At 48.8% G+C, this 16,016-nt stretch overlaps 1 protein-coding gene across 4 annotated transcripts in view; it reads right to left on the reverse strand.

The window, feature by feature from the left end:
• The window catches only part of BANP (BTG3 associated nuclear protein), an 82,123-nt gene extending 77,808 nt beyond the window's left edge, over positions 1–4,315 (reverse strand). For all 4 annotated transcript variants that reach the window (XM_079907812.1, XM_079907810.1, XM_079907809.1 and 1 more), the window contains exon 1: positions 4,158–4,315. The gene's annotated coding sequence lies outside the window, so the exon portion shown is untranslated. The remainder of the gene's footprint in view (positions 1–4,157) is intronic.
• Positions 4,316–16,016: the final 11,701 nt, after the last annotated feature.

The following is a 16,016-nucleotide window of genomic DNA, read 5'->3' on the forward strand; positions in this document are numbered from 1 at the left end:
ATGCACCACAACTACTGAGCTTGCGCTCTAGAGCCTGTGAGCCACAACTACTGAGCCTGCAAGCCACAACTACTGAAGCCCACGTGCCTAGAGCCCGTGCTCCGCAACAAGAGAAGCCACCGCAATGAGAAGCCTGCGCACCGCAACGAAGAGCAGCCCCTGCTCGCCGCAACTAGAGAAAGGCCGCGTGCAGCAATGAAGACCCAATGCAGCCAAAAATAAATAAAATAAAATAAATAAATTTATTTTAAAAAAAAGAAATGAAAGGAAAAAGTTGAAGAAAAAGTAGCTGACAAGCAAAGAGGATGCAACATATGTTTAATAGGGGACTCTACAAAGAAAACCAAAGGAAAGCGATGAAATGGAATACTACAAGCAAATCTGAAAAAACTCTTCAGAAATGAGGAGAAAACATTTGAAACTACTTATGAAAAAGACACACCATAAACCTGGGGCAGGGCAGGCAGAACAACCAATACCAAGACACATTCTAGTAAAATTATTTAAAGAAAAAAAGAAAAGTTATTTTAGACATCTAGACAAAAATACTGGACACCTTAAAATGGTGGGGGGCAGGGCAGGTTATCCAACTACAGCAGAAGAAGGGAGACTCACACACAAAAGACACTCGAGGAAAGTAACGGGAGCCTTTACACCCAGACAAAGTGAGCTTCAGGTACACAGGCAGCAACTCGTGCCAACATACAGCACTCAGAGAACAGCGCTCCCAGAAACCCTTCCTGAAGAAACTGCTGGAAAACAAGATTCAGAAAACCAAGGTCACTTGGAGAGACAACACATGAGCTGGTCAGTGGTGAGCAGCCTACGTTTACATGGAGAACCGAGACTAAAGGAGAAAGCAGTCTGCAACGGCTCTATGCTCTGACAACAGAGATACAATTTACCTGCTTAGAAACGGGGAGAAAAATTGGGAGAGTACACACAAAACAAATTTTAACAATTTTAACAATCACACTGGGTGGTGGTGTGGGAACTCCCTCCGAGAATTTTCCACGCGCAAATGAGGATCTACAGGATATTCCAATTCTGTCACTCCCGATGTCCTGACAAGCAGATCCAGAGGTCGGGCAGAAGAGGTCTCGGGGCTGCGGATCTGACTCCAGGCATGTATTGGAATTGGACATATGAAGTCAGGCGTGTGTGCAGAATCCAGGAGCTGAATCCAGTAGCAGCGTGCCTCCCTACAGCCTACACTGTGAAATACCGCCTCTCACCAAGAGATGAGGGCTTCCTGGAGAAATGGCCAATTCCACATCTGAGGCAAGGAATATGCAAAATAACACCTTGTCATCCCAGATGTAGGGAAGCGATCAAAGACATCAGGGCTGTACCAAAAGGACTCAGAAACCAACTCAAAGATGCTCCTCCTGGCAAAAGGTGGGAAAAAATGACCCTCAACAAGGGTAACCACGTCCATGGGCTGAAAGAGAAATATTTTTAAAATCATTAAACGGGGGGGGGGGGGGGGGGGTGGTGAGGGGCGGCGTCAAAAAGGCCCCTATAAATTAAAGGAGACTTCAATGACAACAACAAACAGGCAAAACTATGATTTTCTCTATTTGTATTGTATTTAATAAAAAGGTTTTTCTTAAGGCAAAATTCAAACAAAGTGGAAAACACTTGTTACACATGCACCAAAGAGCTAATTTCCTTCTTTCACAGCAACAGAAAAAAGACCAATAAAGCTAATCAAAAGGAGGATAAGAATGAGAGTAAATTCACAGGGAAAAAAGTCGCAAAGCTTTTAAGCACGAGAAGACACGACCTCTCAATGCAAATTTCAACTAGCAGCTCAGTGTGACAGGCGTGCTAGAGACCTGTCAGGACGTGGGCGCTCTTGTGCGTGTTTGATGGGAGCTTAGCTCTGAAGACCAATAGGCAACAGGCATCAAAGTGCTGCTGCCCGGCCCTGACCTTCCCACCAAGGAATCCTCCCAGCACAGAGAGTCACACGTTTGTGCAAATATCTACCCACCAGAGAAACAAAACAACCAAGGCATTGCTTTTAGCAGCAAAAGAATGGATGATGCAACCTGAATGCTGTTTTAAAAACACAAGTCTGGCACAGCTGAACAATGAGAGACTAGGCAACAGTCTAGAACAGGGGTCCCCAACCCCCAGGCCACGGACTGATACCAGTCTGTGGCCTGTCAGGAACCGGGCTGCACAGCAGGAGGTAAGTGGCGGGCGAGCGAGTGAACCTTCACCTGCCGCTCCCCATGGCCCCCCATCACGCACATTACCGCCTGAGCCACTCCCCCCACCATCTGTGCAAAACTTTGTCTTCCATGAAACCGGTCCCTGGTGCCAAAAAGGTTGGGGACTGCTGGTCTAGAAGGACCAGTCAGAGCTCTCTAAGGAACGACTCCCGAGATGCAGTATTACGTGAACAAAAATGGGGCAGAATGTGTACAACACACTTTAAAAAAAAAAAAAAAAAAGCTAGACATGCACACACTATCCCTGGGGCACAAAGATGAAAGGAAATTCTATTTGCCTTTTTTTTATCATGTACATTTATCAGCTTTTCAAAAGTAAAAATACTTTTTAAAAATGGTCAGACAACTAAATATTGAGGCGTCCACCGTGAGGAAATCCTCACCTCCGACCTCCCTCATATGCAGTACGACTCTCAGCCCTGGCACCCGTTCAGCCTCACCCGCAGCCCCAGGACTCAGAGGCAGGCAGGACCTACAGCTGGGAGGGCCCAGCAGGCCTTACCAGGGTTATTCTAAACCTGGGTCCTCTGAAGGTGACCTCTGAGCAGATTAACTGTGGTTGGTACAAAGACCAAAGCCACTAGGGCCATAACTCGGTCTTTTTTCCAAACTAAGAACCAAAGCAAGGATTATTAAAGGGGTACAGTGGACTCCTTCATGAAGGCAGTGGCCCTCAGTTAGATAATACCACCCTACCCACCTTTGAATTGATGGATTTAAAACGTTTTAGGGTCACACACTGCTTTCAGGATCTACTTTTTAAAAAATTACAGATCCTTTTCCAGGAAAAAAGCACAGACACAGTCCTGCCAAGTTTCAGCGCCTCATAATTACCAGAGACTGCTGGCTGCCTACCCCAGTACCTGCTCTCCCTGATGCTCAGTGTTACAAGAGTCCGAATTCACAGGGCACGGGGCCACCAGACAGCACAGCCGCTGCTGCAGCACCCCGTGGCCACGTGACCCACTCTGGCCAATGGGGTGTGAGCGCAGACGCAGTGCGGGGCAGCTCCTGGACCCTTCCTCCTTCTCGCCCTCCTGCTGCTGGCCTCCTGGACTGCCTGCCTCGGACTTCCTTTACACCAAAGGAAAATCACCAACCACCTGCTCTAAAAACAACACATTTTGGAATCTGCAGCATGCAGCCAGGCTTAACCTCCGTGACTCACCCCATGAGCCATGGGCCACACGTCCCAGGTTAAATACCTGTCTCTCACAAATGGCTGGTGGAACGTTCTCAGGTGCCCAGCTTAAGCTTTTCCTGATTTCTAGAAGCTCCGTGAGTGACTTAAGAAAATACTCCGAGCTCACCATAAAATCCTGAATCCTACCCTCTTCCAAATGAGGACACCACACAATTATCTAAGCTGTTTACTCGAAATGACTCTACTGCCAGGATAAAGAGTCATTTAAAATTCTGCTAACAGTGAACGTTTGAACAGAAAAAATTAGGGCAACAAGCCCAAGAAAACTAGAACAGAACGATGCATGTGGATGCCAGTTTGGCAAATGAAATTCGCCATTTCTCAGAAATCCTGGAGACAGTCCAGTCTTAATATCGTAAAGCAGCTGGACTGCGATTACTGTTCAATAATGTCTCTAAACAGCAACGACTACAAGCCTGTGAAGAGAGCGTCTTCCAGGGTGCCGGCGGAAAAAGAGCCCACCGACCCAGACCAATCACCCAAGGGCTCAGCCTCAGGGGACTGGTAAAGTAAATGATCTGAGACACCGCAGTCACTCATGTGAATGGAAAGGTCTCCAGAACACAATACTAACAGAAAGGAGTGTAAGAGGAAAATTGCATGTATGTGTAGTCACGTGTCCGTGTGTGCAAATGCACACGAGATGCTCTGGAACGATACACACTGAACCAAGGTGACACAGGAGGGAAAAGGTACAGATAAAACCACCTGACCTTCATCCTTTATCCTTCTGGACTGCTGAGCTTTGGCTGCGCTGGGTCTTCGTTGCTGTGTGCAGGCTTCCTCTAGTTGCGGCGAGCAGAGCTACTCTTCATTGGGGTGTGTGGGCTTCTCACTGCAATGACTTCTCTTGTTGTGCAGCACAGGCTCTAGGCACACGGGCTTCAGTAGTTGGGGCTCGCAGGCTCTAGAGCGCAGGCTCAGTAGTTGTGGTGCATGGGCTTAGTTGCCCCGCGGCACGTGGGATCTTCCCGGACCAGGGCTTGAACCCGTGTCCCCTGCATTGGCAGGTGGATTCTTAACCACTGTGCCACCAGGGAAGCCCCTGGACTGTTGAACTTCCTATAAGTACATATTACTTATTGTGCTTATTATTATTGATTTTGTTTTTCTAAAACAGAGCAATAAGTACACGGATGAGGCCAAGCACATCAAATCTGGATAAAAATTAGGGAGCCTTCTTCAATCCTGACTTCAATCCACCTCCCAGCCTACAGCGTGTGAGCGTCCACAGCCATGACCACTCGCGCAGGTATGCCCTGCCATGCCCTGCCCTGCAATGCCCCTTCTCCTGGACCATGGGTCAGACTACCCCTCTCCCTGCGGCTCAGCGCTGGACCTCTTCTCATCCACACTGAAATACCATCTATCTGCTGACGGCTCACGATCCACTTCACCTCCGACCTCTCCCAGGAACTCCAGATCTACGTGACAACCGGCCTCCAGGCCACTTCCCCTGAGTGTCTAGTCTCAACGTGAAGGAATCCAAACTGAACTCGTACCTCTCCACAACCAGCCGACACCTCCAGACTTCCCACCCCAGGTGCTCAGGCCAGAACCTTTGGGCCTTGGTTCTCCTCTCTCATCCGACCTATAGGCAGAATCTCCCGCTGTCCTCACTCTGGCCTTATCATTGCACATCTGGACCCACGCACTGGCCCCCACCTGGGTCTCCCTGCTCTGTCTTTGCCCCAGAATTACTGCCAATGTTTAAAAGCTACGGGATCACGTTAAAGCCCATCTCAGCATCACTGTCTGCTCAAAGCCCGTTGAAGGTTCCCCAATCATTCAAGGTGCGTGCCTGGCGCCCAGCACCAGCCAGCCTCTCTCCGCGCCCCTCAGGCTCCCTGTGTGGCTCCTCAGTCCGCCGTCTAAGGAGGCCGCCCCAGCTGGGCAGGCACACACCAGCTCAGCCCTCACCCTCCGAAGTCCACCTGCCCCTCGGCCAGCCACTCCTCACCCGTCACACCCAGCACCAGCACCCACGTCCCTGCTGCCCTTTCCTGCTTTATCACAAAGCCCTTATATCTAACCTACGACACAGGCTAAACACCCATCTTGTTTAGCATCTGTCTCCCCTGCTGGAAGACGAGCTCCACTGGGCCGGAACTCTCACCATCTTGCTCGCTGCCCGGCTTGGGGCCTGGCACACCATGCACGTCCATGCCGTGGGTCTAGTGGGAGAGCCCAAGGGAGAGTCACCCCCCAGGGCAGAACTATGAAGGGCCGCACATCTGCTGACAAAGCGTGCAGGAAGGGCGGCAGAGTTCTCTACATCTGTGTTTTGATTTCAGTAAGGACTGTACCACAATTAAGTCACAGATCTGTTTAGCTTACAACTGTGAACTTCATGCAAATGACATGTTAGGTTTAACAGTGAAAATACAAGCTGCTCAGGGGTTGTCAGCAACAGACACGAGCAGCTGTTCATCAGCAGAAACACAGAACGATGTAAATATGTTATTTTTCTCTATTAAAAAGAAGCATTGAGATAAAAAACACAGAACTGCACAGTTAGTTTTAATTTTGCTCATTTTTAAATATTTCGGACACCTGTAAAATAAAACCACAAGGCCACTGAAACAGGAAAAAAAGAAAAGCCACTGTAATCGAGCACACGACTGAACTTCAGCAGACGCAACCAGGCAAAGCCCCGTGTGCCCACCCTGGGATCTTCTCAGTCACCACCGAACGACATCACACGGGTCATCTCATTAGGGATGTCACAACATACGGGGCTTTTAGGGCAGACACTCTGCACAGAGCTCTTTCTCCCATCAGCCCTTGAACAAGCGCCCCACTGAGCCTGTCTGCAGGAGGCTGTCCCTGGGAGGCGCACTCTACAGCCACTGTGTGACCTCCGACTCTGCTCTACCAGAACTACTTCCCAGCCGTCAGATCCCTGCAGGCGAGCCGTGTGAAGAGACGCGGCCCAGGTGCCGTGACGTCATGGGTGGAAGCGGGGGCACGCCTAGCTCACCGTGGAGGGGCCTCGGGAGTAGGCCATGCCAGGCTGACCTCCCTTTACAGATGCCAAATACACGGACTAAGACAGTCCTCGGAGGCCCAGGAGCGGCCCCGATGAGTACAAGGGACAGAAGACCCTGAAGACAAGTCTCGGAGAGCAATCGCACACGAGACAGTGGGAACCGCCAGCACCCAGGCCCAACAGCATCCCCGTCCCACCAGATGGGGATGGGACGGGGCCCCAGCCACCGCCCCGCCTCTGGCACCAGCTTCACGTCCACCTGAGCAGCAAGGCCGAGTCCACACACCATAAAGACCAGAGTAGTAACCTCCACCCCCAGCAGGAAGTGGCCCAGTGGTGCCCAGTTAAAAAGCTCAACTTCCAGAAACAGGGCACCTCCAAGAAAATAAAGATCATTCCATTCAATCAGATCCATCTGGATATAGATGGAGCAATAAAATTAATTAAAAGCCAGTAGGAAGTAAGCAAAGAAATCAACTTTTATTAAACTGAGACATGTGAACAAGACTCAGCTTACTGATTTTCCCCAAGTCAGTGTGGCGTGGCAGGGGGATACTCAAAGGACAAATAGGGAAGAAAGAGAAAACATGACTATAAATGACCAGCCAGGTACTAGATCATCGGAAAGCACTGATTCTTAAGAAAATCCAGGCCACACTGTTTCTTCTTCAAAACAGCCCCCCTAAAAATGTTTAAGTTTGAAATTAGGAGAAGAAGGTCAAACTACCCTCAGATGGCAGGTCCTTCCCCTCTAAAGTTAACATGTTTGATTAAACTGGCCACTTCTATTCACCTTTTCCAAAATATATAAACCTCCTCAAATACAAACCACCAACGCAGGAAACGGAACTGGCCGGATTTAAATTGATCCCACAGCACCACTGTCCTACTTCAAGACACACTGGTCTCAGGACCCCCTTCCCCATCTGAAAGTTAGTGAGCTTGTACTCGTGGACGTGTATCTATCAATATCACCATCTCTGATATTAGAACAGAAAATGTGTGAATACTTTATTCATTTAAAAATTACAAAAATCCATACATTACATATTAACATACAAAACTTTTTTTTACCAAAAATAACTACTAGAGGGGCTTCCCTGGTGGCACAGTGGTTAAGAATCTGCCTGCCAGTGGAGGGGACACAGGTTCGATCCCTGGCCCGGGAAGATCCCACGTGCCGTGGAGTAACTAAGCCCATGCACCACAACTACTGAACCTGCGCTCTAGAGCCCGTGAGCCACAACTACTGAAGCCCGCGCACCTATAGCCCACAAGCCACAACTATGGAGCCTCTGCTCTACAGCCCGCTAGCCACAGCTACTGAGCCCGCGTGCCGCAACTACTAAAGCCCGTGCCACGTGCTCCACAACAAGAGAAGCCACGACAATGAGAAGTCCGCACACTGCAAGGAAGAGTAGCCCCAGCTCGCCACAACTAGAGAAAGCCCGCCTGCAGCAACGAAGACCCAACACAGCCAAAAATAAAAACAAATTAGTTAATTAATTTTTTAAAAATAACTACTAGAGTTTCCAAAACAACAGCAGTAAAATCTTAGCAAGAAGAGACACAGTTTTGCATTTTGACAAGTCTCTTTAATGTCAGACTTACTGGAAAACAACTGGGTTCTCATATCTATTACTGCATGAAAAAGAGGGCAGTGCGTCTGAACAGCCCGTTCAAGATAACTGCGGATATTCCTCTGTAATACAACACCAAACCTCAACAAGGCTTCATTTCTCCCCAAACGTGAGCTGCAATGTGGAATCTAAAACTGTACTGCTGAACTTTTTGTTACTTTATCACTTTAAAATCTGTCTTTAAATGGACATTTACCTGGGTCTGATTTGGTCATTTGGAAAAATACTGGTTCAGTGAGTTATGCAGACCTTCCGAATGTTGTTAATTACAGACTATCTAAAGCAACACATTCCTTAACATCAGCACTGATCTCATCAGAAAAGTCCTGGGGACTTCCCTGGCAGTACAGTAGTTAAGACTCAGCGCTTCCACTGCGGGGGCACGAGTTCGACCCGCGCTCAGGGAACTAGGATTCCGCATGCCGTGCGGTGCAGCCAAAAAAGTAAATTAATTAATTAATTTTTAAAAAGAAAAAGAGGGGCTTCCCTGGTGGCGCAGTGGTTGGGGGTCTGCCTGCCGATGCGGGGGACACGGGTTTGTGCCCCGGAGTGGCTGGGCCCGTGGTCCGGAGCCTGCGCTCCGCAACGGAAGAGGCCACAACAGTGAGAGGCCTGCGTACCGCAAAAAAAAAAAAAAAAAAAAGAAAGAAAGAAAAAGAAAAGTCTTGAAGTCTTAGGAAGCTGCCAGGTTCACAGTGGCAGATACAAGCTTTCTGAAATTCCAATTCTACTTGGAAGTACAAATTTTACCACTGGCAATAGTGTTAGCTGCTTTCCTTGCAGTGACAGGCTAACTCTGTCCGTTTAGTAAGAAATACTGGTAATGTGTCAATTCTTCCGTTATGGTGGTCCATGAAAAAAAGCGGCCAGTTCAGCTAGCAACCCAAGTAACTGCAGAAAGGCCCATCTTCCAGGCAACCTCCCAACTCCAAAACGCAGAAGTGCTTTCCACACACTTCCTGTTTTGTTACAGAGTGTTAAAAAGGGGTGCACTCAGGGCTGAGATTTAACAAAATGAATGATTTCTACTGCTGCCCCAAGGACATTCTTAGAGGAGAATGGCTTTTCTGAACTGCACGGCAGTAAGGAATCCAGCAACAATGGTAGCTCGGGGACTCGGTCCAAATGTTAACAGGCAAAAAGAGGCAAATGACCTCTTGACAGTCATGAAAACTATTTTGACCTCAAATACCCACTGGGAATGTCTCAAGGACATCCCTGGGGTCTGTGGACCACAATGACAACCACTGCCTTCAGGAATTATATCTCTAGAAAGAAAGCATAAGAACCACATACACATTAAAATGAATTTCAGATAATGTCTGCTATAAAATGGAAACCATAAAAGCAATTAAAAGCAACTTTTACTTGATTTACCAACTGCCAATGATAAATGTAAATACAGTGCAGAGGCCTGCATAGATCTCGCAATAAAAGTTTCAGTTTCTACGTAGATAATGCCCGTATTTTAATTCTTCTCTGGTAGCTCCTAAATGGCTTACACTGTGAAGTATTATTCTGATAACATAAAGTACTAAATCTGCCAAAGATGCAGGACTGTAATAATGTACGGGGACTGTAGGCTTAAACACCTTAACCTTACTTCTTAGTTCTGTGACGAGCCTTACTGAGTGTCTATGGACTACGTATACAATTAATATCAACGACCTTACTGCATTTATTCATACATTCTTCAAAAAACAACCCCCGGGCTCTGTGCTAGACACACGCCGAAGGGAGCAGAGCTAGCCCTGCCCACAAGACACTTACTAAGGCAGTAAGTCGGAGCAGTGACACTGGGGGTATCCTGGGGATCGACTGCCCGCCAGGGCTGAGGGCAGACACGGGTGGGGGGCTGCAGCAGCTGCCTGGCTGGGAGGATCAGGGCACGCTGCCCAGAACCGGCGGAGAGCTGAGCAATCGGAGGACGAACGAAGGGGTCAGAGATGCCGGTCTACTGGCCAGACTCTTGAAAAGTCCACGGCATGAAACAAACTGGCAGAGGCTGCGGAGACCTGCCAGTGTAGGGAGGTCCAGGGGCGGGACAGGGAGAGGCAGCCACAAAGAATCTCAGGGGAAACTTGAGTATGGACCGTATCTTCAGTGACTCGGAATCACTGCTCCTGTTTGTAGGTGCAGTTATGTAAAACAATGTCCTTGCTCCCAGGACACGAGTGCTCAAGCACTGAGGGGTGAAATGAGGTGACCTCTGCAACTTACTATCAAACGCAGGAAAAAACAGAAACAACGCAACGTGCCAAAACATCGCCCCGTCGTGCACCTAGATGCAGGGTGTATACCTGTGTGTCCACCAGGCCCCTCTAGGAAGTGCCCCCTAGATTCCAGCGAGGAGGCAGCCAGGATCACAGATTCAGTCAACAAGCTCAGGTGAGCTCGGGGAACCAGCGCCCTGGAGGCGGACACCGTCCCGGCCACGGCCATGCATGACGTAATGGTGGAAAAACAGCCTGTACCACCTCTGCTACGTACCTGCAAATCTCAGGCGACTGCAAAATAACTGTTTTAGAAAAAACAAAAATAATAAAACCCTCCAATCCACTCTGCCGCCCGCCAGCTGCCATCACGTCCCTCCAGAGCCAAACTCCTATAGCACATTCTGGAACTCTCGCCCACGCCCGTCCGCAAACACGATCCCTCCCCACACCCTTCAGGCCCCCAAACAAAACACTGGTTTCCAAACTCACCGTCGGACTGGACAAGAGCCCTGTGAACAATTCCCACCGGCCTCCCCGCTCAGCACTTCTCCTCGCTCAGAGCACCCTGGGGTCCTCCTCCTCCCCGGGGTTCACCCCTGGCCCCACCTACGCTGGGCCCTCCAGCGGCACTAGGTCTGAGCCTCACGCCGCGGCCCCCGGAGCCCCTTCTGGGAACCAGAGCCCAGAAGCACGTGTCCTGGGGGCACACGGCAGGCCCTTACAGGGAGTGACACCCATGCGCCCAAATCTCCACTGCCGCCCGGACCCCTCACCAGTGATTTCCCTGGTCCAGTACGTCAAACCACACTATGGCCATTTGACAATAAAATCCGCTCCCGCACTTCCAAAGCTGAACTCTGCCCCCATCCCTACTCTTTCCCGAGAGCACCGCCCAAGGAGATCCCACCAACCCCCCCAGAAAGAACCCTGCAACTCCTCTTTTAACTCTCTCTGCTGTCACCCCCAGCATCTGACCATCACCAGGCCCGGGGGCCCTGCCCACCTGCTCCTTCCCACCCAACTCCTCTCCCACTACACCTGCGCCGCTGGGCTCCGCTTCCTTGAACCCGTGAACCGGCTTCCCTGTCCCTGCCTCTGGTCCCTGGCGATTAGGTGTCATCTCTCTGTAACCCACCCTAAGGTGGAATCCACGGATCTGTCCCTTGGTCCCTCCCAAAGCCACACACGGTGAGGCGGGAAGCCAATCCCCTCCCAGCCATCCTGCAGATGAGTTCCAGGCTCATCCCTCCCAAAGGGCTGTCGTCACAGCGCCCGGCTTGGCATCACATCTAAACTCTACCCGCATTTCAGGCTTCTCCCAATCCGGCTCCTGCCTACCTAGATATGACCTCATTTTATTCACTCACTCACTAGACCAAGGGTTGGCCCCGTGGACCAATTCCAACCCTCCACCTGTACAGCCCATGAACCAAATCAAAAGAAGAACAGTATGTCCTGACATGAAATTACATTAAACTCAAACATCAGTGTTCACAAATAAAGTTTTATTGGAACACAGCCGCAACCAGCTGTCTGCACACTGGCTGGGGCTGCTCGGGGGCTGTCACAGCTTGTCCAGTGACTGACAGCCTCACTCTAATGTAAAAACCTCTGCTCTGTTCGCTGGATCATCACGTCACAAACACCCTGCTGGGCACATGGGAGCGACCCGTAAATCCTGGGCAAGTGAATAAAGAAACGACCTTGAGGTTCACGTGCTCCGTAAGCACAGATTCTCCTGAACTAGTCACTGGCCTGGCAGCTCCTTCAGTCCTTCAGCTACAGGGACAGAAGAGATCTTGGTTGTAATCATCTTCCCGTTATAAAAATAAAAAGGTAAAACATGAAACATTTGGAGACTACAGGCAATGCTCTCTCCTACACTTCACTTCACTTGTTGCTGTGTTTTTTACAGTTAACGTGGAAAACATTCAGAGACGTGAGGACAAATTAGATGACAGGTCAATTTTTTTTACCTCTACAGAAGAAAGTTACGTCGCAAAGAGCCACAACACATCACGCTGAATTCAGGGTGAAATTTAAAATTTTTAGTCATTTTCCCACTTACATGTGCCCATATAAGAAATATTGGCCCTAAAATTATAAGAATTCAAACTCAACATTGCAAACTGTCTAAAACCATCTGATAGAATTTAAAATTGTCAATAAAATATCACTGAATAACAAATAATCTGCCAAACTTACAACACTATATAGCAACAGAATCTACCACAATTTACTTTCTGAGAAGTGCAGGAGAAAAGTCACCTCCCTGGAGAGAACAAGAGGCTATCTTAAGCCTGATGACTGTCAAGGGCGGCTGCTGGGCCAGCTGTGTGGAGTTCACACTGGAGGATTCCTCACAGTAGAAACACACATTTATCAAGGGTCCTTGCGTTTCTAACAAGTGTATACTTTACAACCATGCCCAAGCTTTTAACTAGCAAGTTGTACTATTTAAATCACCTCTAAGCTCCTGTCCAGTTCTCAAATTCTAAGATTCTGTGATGTAAGTTTATCACAGACAAAACTCTGACTACATGCAAATGTCTATCAATTAAATCTGCCCCATATAAACTGGTAAGCATAAAAAGATACAGGGCCTGGTGGGTGAAGCTGATGATAATAACAGTAATTATAGGCGCTACCATTCATTGGATCCTAAACACATCTTTGCATTATTTCACTGAGTCTTCACAACCTTGGATGTAGGTGCATCCCCGTTTTACAGAGATAGGCCCATCCCCTCACCATAAATATTTATTAAGGCAACATGAGACCGGAGAGCAGGTGGGGTGGCGGTAGGGGTAGGCATGGGGGGCAGGGCCTGGTCACTCGGTAACGCACTTTGCGTTGCGTTGGACTAACTAACCCCACTGCCATCCATCACCACATGTTCCCTTTGCCTCCCCTGAGAGCAGGGCTGTGCATCCATCCATCCTTCAGCTCCCTCCAGAAACTGCAATCCGTTTAGCACTCATCTGCCCTTCCTGTTTATTCCCAGGAACTGCAAAGCTTGGAGAGGAGGGTGGTCAGCCGTCCAGGGTAAGGATGCCAGTGTCCTAATCATTTTCCACCTGGAAATTTCACAGAAACCAAATAATACTAACAACATGTGCCAAGATGTCAAGGAAAGCTGTACTCCTAGCCAGGAACATAAAAAAAGACGATGAACACCCAGCTCGAGCAGTCATTAAAACAAGTAATGAGGACAGGTGACAGATGCAGGGACCACTCCAGAGGTTTCTGACGCACAACTGACATCAGGCAAACACAGCCGCTCAGAGGCAGGGCCCATAACCAAGGAGAACAAAGTAATCTGATCTACAACAGAAAATGGACAAAAGTGTAAGGAGCCCGCCAAGGACGAGTCGCAGATGCTGGCTGACCCATGCACGGCGCTGGCATAGCTCGGTGGTGGCAGACACAGCCCACGCCACTGTCACCTCGGGGGCCGAGGAACCAAGTTCACAGTCTCCATTTTACTCAAGATCATAATTCTCAATGTGTAATTAAAACTTAGTCATGGGGACTTCCGTGTGGTGCAGTGGTTAAGAAACCGCCTGCCAATGCAGGGGACACAGGTTCAAGCCCTGGTCCGGGAAGATCCCACATGCCGCGGAGCAACTAAGCACGTGCACCACAACTACTGAGCCTGCGCTCCAGAGCCCACGAGCCACAACTACTAGCCTGCGTGCCACAACTACTGAAGCCTGCGCTCCTAGAGCCCATGCTCTGCAACAAGAGAAGCCACCGCAGTGAGAGGCCCGCGCACCACAACGAGGAGTAGCCGCCGCTTGCCACAGCTAGAGAAAGCCAGCGCGCAGCAACGAAGACCCAACACAGCCAAAAATAAAGAAATTAACTAATTTTAAAAAAACAAAAAAACTTAGTCACGAAAAACAACATCCTAAAGATTAGAAACTGCACTTAGAACCCCAAAATTACTGGGCCTGATCTAAGACTGATGAAAAGTTCATGCGATTAAAATGTCCATGTAAAGCATGTATTTATAAAGATACTTTAATCTTTTCAAAGCCACATGCGTAGTCAAATGCCTTAATCAGACCAGAATGCCTCCCCCTTACTGCTCCAGAACCCCAGGAAGCCGGTCTGAAACGTGATGAGGACTCTGAACTTCAGGCTGCAAATGGGCGAGGAGGCCCAAGTACCACGAACGCCGTGTGCCAAGGGCCTCACACATGCTCAGATGTGCGCCCCACACCACCGCGGGAGGGACGCCGTGCGTGGCTACCCTGCACGCAGAGCAGACACTGCCAAGTCTGCCCCAAAGCCAAGCAGCCACAACACTGCTTTGAGTTGCACAGGTCCACCGATATGCAGATGTTTTTCAACAGTAAACATTTCGGTACTGCACAAGCTGCAGCTGGTTGAACCGAAGATGCAGAACCATGGATACGGAGGGCTGACTACAAGTTCTATTCAGATCTGCCACTACGTGCAGGGTTGCTGCCCCTGCCCCCCACACTGTTTAAGGGTCACCTGTACTTTTGTAAATAGATGGGTCCAGCACTGAACAGCAGAAGCCCTTAGAAAATAACCCTTCCCCAGCCCAACAGGACTATGTAGACTGGAGAGTGACCTTAAAGAACTTTTATAAACTTAGCAAATGACACCATGTAAGGTCATACTCATTTCGCATCCACAGCTAGCACATCATAAGCCCACCGCGTCCACACGTGCAACCAATGATCTGGGCAGACTTTAAACGCAGCCCAGCATTCTGCCTCTTACCTCTACTGTCAGTCTCTCCCATCCCTCTCCCAAACACAAGAGCAGAAGGAAATGATTATGCAAAGTGATTGCTGTCAACAATAAATACGCAGACTTTTGATGTCACTAAACTTGTAATTTGTAAGGAGTATGGTGCCAATTTATGATAATGTCGGTAAGGGCAAATGTTCTTAGGGAAAAATACATCCAAAGTTAATAAAGGAGTCCCTTTTTCTTTTGCTAAAAATGGACGTTATTGGGATAATTAATAAAATCTGAACTAGATCTGATGCTTAGATAACACAGCTGCATCGATGATAGATTCCTAATTTTGAAAATTGTACTGTGGTTATATAAGAGAAGGTCCTTGTTAATAGGAAACAGCCATTTAAGTGTTTAAGGTTAAAGGGACTTACTTCATAGTTTAAACTGTTCAGGAAAAACAATAGAAAAATATACACACACACAAACACAGAGAGTTGCAAAGAGAAAGGATAAAGCAAATATAAAATATTAGCATCTGAGACTCTAGGACAAGCCTACACCATAATTCTTTGTACTATTCTAACTTCGAAGACTGAAAAAACCCAAATCCAATTCCTATGAAGAGATGCTGAGGCTATTCTTCCAAAGAACGGCAGTGAGGACGGACAGACGCGTTCTCATCTGAAGGTGCTTCGCTGATGCCAATTATACTTCGTGCAGATTTCCCCAAAATACACCCTGCTGACGACCCCAGGCTCCCTGAGTCAGCAGAGGAGCGCAGCCGCTGGCGGTGGAGCGGCCTGCAGGAAAGGGGCCCAGCGGGGGCGCCTCACCACCGCCTCACTCTCGCCCAATTCCCCTGCTTGACTTCTTTCCCCAGCTTGCATGAGCACTTGCAGCCTCGAGTCACACACTACGGTCTGAGGGGCAGGTCCAGCCAGCGGTTAGTTTTTGTAGATAAGTTTTATTGGGAAACAGCCACGTCTATTCCGGCCTCTCCAAGGGCAG

This window comes from Stenella coeruleoalba (genome assembly GCF_951394435.1).
Source record: "Stenella coeruleoalba genome assembly, chromosome: 20".
NCBI classification, from domain to species: domain Eukaryota; kingdom Metazoa; phylum Chordata; class Mammalia; order Artiodactyla; family Delphinidae; genus Stenella; species Stenella coeruleoalba.